Source organism: Styela clava, chromosome 2, assembly GCF_964204865.1.
Source record: "Styela clava chromosome 2, kaStyClav1.hap1.2, whole genome shotgun sequence".
NCBI lineage: Eukaryota > Metazoa > Chordata > Ascidiacea > Stolidobranchia > Styelidae > Styela > Styela clava.
The window spans coordinates 16,509,552-16,513,338 of record NC_135251.1 but is presented as its reverse complement, the minus strand read 5'-3'; the positions used below and the strand labels follow the sequence as shown (position 1 = coordinate 16,513,338).

Here is a 3,787-nt window from a genome sequence, read left to right as displayed (position 1 = left end):
GGAGGGGGGTGCACACGACCGCTGGTCGATTACGACATCCCCCACCATCAAGTCCATGCTTCTAAAACAAATCACTGGCTAACTAATCCCGTCATAGAATGGTAATCGTACCATGTTGCACCTTGCAATCTGTCCCCAACAACAGATAATTCTATGCTAAAAACTACTCACATTGGTAGGCATAGTTGCGTTTTAAATTGAAAGAAATCTTCATTAATGGTCAGAAGGTGTTGTCTGATTGTTTTATTAGTTAGCAGGTAATTTATTACTGATCTGATACACAAACTTGGCACTGTCAAATGATGATTAGTGTTTAATTTATTTTCAGGAAAAAGGGAAGATAACCCATTAACAGCTGCTTATATGTCCCATCAATATTTGAATTTTTCGCCATCTCCAGAGCGGAATAGAATAGTTAGAAAAAGGGGGATTTCGAAGAAAGGCAAAAGGCAGGACCATTTCAACAAATTCTGTTAACTTGTATGCGTTGCAATATTACTTTGCAGTTGTTAGCATAAACATTCATTGTATCTTTCGACTAGACCTACCACACTTTAAAAGAAGCCGCCTACACCCCTTTTCACTAGAACCATAATACTGTAAAATATTTGATAGAAATTACCCCCGAGGCATCATATCCTCCATTTAAAAGGGCTGTGGAGGCAGATACATTTTTTACTCTAACCAGGTTATCCTATCCTTGCTTATAGATATCTTGAGGTCAGTGACTCCAACTGACCCATGCATGCCACACTGAAAATTCTCTTGTGTACCAATAAAATTAGACAGTTGGAGCCTTCAGACCTTGAAAACAGTCAAATCTGAGCACGATGGATTCATGTGAAACAGATAATATGCATTTATAGGCAAAAATATCCCATCCTGAGCAGTACCGATCCACAACCTCCTGCCTGTGGAATAAAAACATTAGACAAATTAGTGTACTGTGCGCATTCACAAATCTTTGCGAATCAAGTGTGCCTTTTGACTGAAGAAAATTTAGCATTGAAATGGTCAATCTCAATATCAACCTAGTATCTGCAGATAAAACCAATTGTTTTTTAAAAATACATTTTTGATGTGCTTTATTTTTCAAATATGATTTATAATTACTGTAAAGTGTGTGATACATTTGGTACCATGAATACCATTTGCAAATTAGCTTGGGATACACCCCTCTCAAATAAAAGTTTAAGACTCTTATGTCATATCTCATAATATTCTTTAAACAAAAGGTTGCGGCTAGCCAGCTACCCATCAGAATTTTCTTTCAGATCACAAAGTCGCAATATTACGTCTTGCTAAGTTTCATTGGCAACTGTATCTGGTTGTAGTATCGGTGTCCAACTTTAGACTGAAACCTTCACTACCAGACCCACCGAAACATTTTTTTTTTTCTTGATAGGGTCGTCTTGAAGTTGCTTTCGTTAAAGCACAATGGACACTTTATCTCCACCAATCCACAGTAACCACAAGTTACTTTGTCATTACGATAAGCATCAATAAATGGATACTGAGGATGTATTATCAAGTCACGCAAGCTGAGGTCTTGTGCCACTGCGGTCTTGTTGCAACTTATACTTTGCCATCCATCTATTCCATCGTTGCACCCATATCTGTAAGATAATGGATACAGATAGAGTTTTCATAAAATCTAACGATCAAGGAGTGTGAAATTTATGTCCATATCTACCACAGCCACTAGTCGTAAATGAATTTGATTCCGGGTAGCATATATTTTCTACTAATGACAATAAAAAGACATTTTGGGATAGGATTTATCTGGGGGGGAGCATGGACTCGGATGGTGGGAAATGGTCGTAACCGATCAGCGATCATGTGAACCACCCTCGGTGGGAGTAGAGCTGCAATCCTCTCGCACACAACTATCCCCGCATGGGATTGAAACCTGTGAAACTACCAGGGTGATCAGAGATGCGGTGGCGAGCGTATTCCTAGATGACGAATTCAATTGAATTCTGGTTATTTTTTGCATGACCACTGGTGTTAAACTTTAGTTATTTATTCAACCTTTCACACTTAGTAATAGATTACCTGCTAATTAGGGAAACAATACCTTGTAGCAATTGATTATTAATTCCTCACTGTCTTACACAAGTCAAGTCTGCAACTGCAAGTAGGCCCACGCGCCACGCCTAGGCCTACTAATAACAGTAGTTTGTCATCTGCTTTCCATTGAAATGAGGGAGCTTGTGTATATTTAAGAATTTGATAACGGCACACTATCACCACATTATCACTCACCATCAACGAAGTGCTGTCCGCAAACAGTGAAACACAAGTGAGATGGCTTCTCGACTTGACACCAAGCAGTTCTGTCAATAGGCAATAGATGATATCCACATTGCGCGACGTTCCGGATCTTTTGAAATCAGTGGAATATAACTGAAGATCCATTTCGTTGTCTATACTATACGTACAGCCAACGGAACAATACGAAATAACCATTATTAACAGCCAAAAAAACGGAAATATATAATCCGACTTGCAGCTGACAGGTGCCAAATGGACGTTTTTGTTTTATTGCCGTCCAGTAACAAAGTCACGTGACTCGTGCAAGTCCTCTATTTACGCCCAAGGTATCTTTCGTGTATTTTTTCAATTGTGTTGTTTGCTGTTTGGGGTAAGTGGGCACGTGCATAAGCACGTCTTAAATCTTTTTGCCCACTTTCCTAATTTTCCGTATACTTGTTTGTTTTGCCATTTAGTATTTTGTTGTAACGGAAAATCGAAATAAACACTTAGGCTACGTACTGATCTGAGCATCATATTCATTCTGGGACAAAGCATTGGTGCCGTGGCATAATGCTGCTGTGGTGTCTCGTGTAGTTTCGGGGTCTGGTATAGTTTAGTACCACATGCACTTCTCGTTGGCCTGGCTCAACAATTTTTGCATATGTCATTCCTAACCCCCACATGACTATGTCACAGTGGCGGCGCGTCAATAGGGCCAACCGGGGCAATGCCCCGGTTGTTTTTTCGGTATAATGAAAAAATATTTGAAAAATACCTCAATATCGGTTGCACAGACTGTCTACACTAGCCATATTCTCCCGGCATGGTTCATTTTTCGCTCGCAAAGCCTTCGCCGAACGTCGACGGGGCGACGCCGATTTTGCCCCGGTTGCTCATTGTATATCGTATTCTCTCTTTTATCTTCCACTCGCCGCGTTTGTTTTCTGTTTCTTTTACTAAATCATCGGGGCCGATCGGGGCTAGCCCCGAAATTATGACGACACAATGCCGGCGTTTCTTACAACAACGTGTTGACATATTCACGCATTCCTTCTCGTTCGTTGGTTGCTTGAAGAGTTGATAGTTTCCTCGCCTTCGTTTTTGTCGCTTGTTTCGCTATTTGAATCAGTTAGAGACCTTTAGTCCATTTGCTTTCGATTTTTCACATTCCTTTTGAGCTCCTCACTTCTTTCCAGCTTCGCATTTCTTAGCCTTAGACCTCATAATGAATAAGGTTGATGCACTATTTCGCACTCGCTGCCGCTGGAACAAAAATTAGAGGTACAACGTCTTGGGCCTTATCAACCAAAAAATTGTTCACTGGAACAATCCCATGACGGAGGAAAGCGTCGGCGTACATTCTGCGCAGAAACTTGGTATAAAAAACACGAATGGTTGTGTTACAGCGAGGACAAAAATGCACTTTTTTGTTTTTATTGCCTACTTTCTGCTACCGCCCGTGACTCACGATGGTGTAAATTTGGTTTTAGAGATCTTAAACATCTTTCCGAGCGTGCCAGGGATTCTTTCT

General features: G+C 40.5%; 1 long non-coding RNA gene across 1 annotated transcript; it reads right to left on the bottom strand.

Annotated features, from left to right (window-relative positions):
• Positions 1–1,027: 1,027 nt before the first annotated feature.
• LOC144419967 (uncharacterized) lies at positions 1,028–2,539 on the bottom strand. Its single transcript, XR_013474401.1, has 2 exons — positions 2,266–2,539; positions 1,028–1,616 (listed from the first exon to the last, which is right to left on the bottom strand). It is a non-coding gene; the product is annotated as an uncharacterized LOC144419967 (long non-coding RNA).
• Between the last annotated feature and the right edge of the window lie 1,248 nt (positions 2,540–3,787).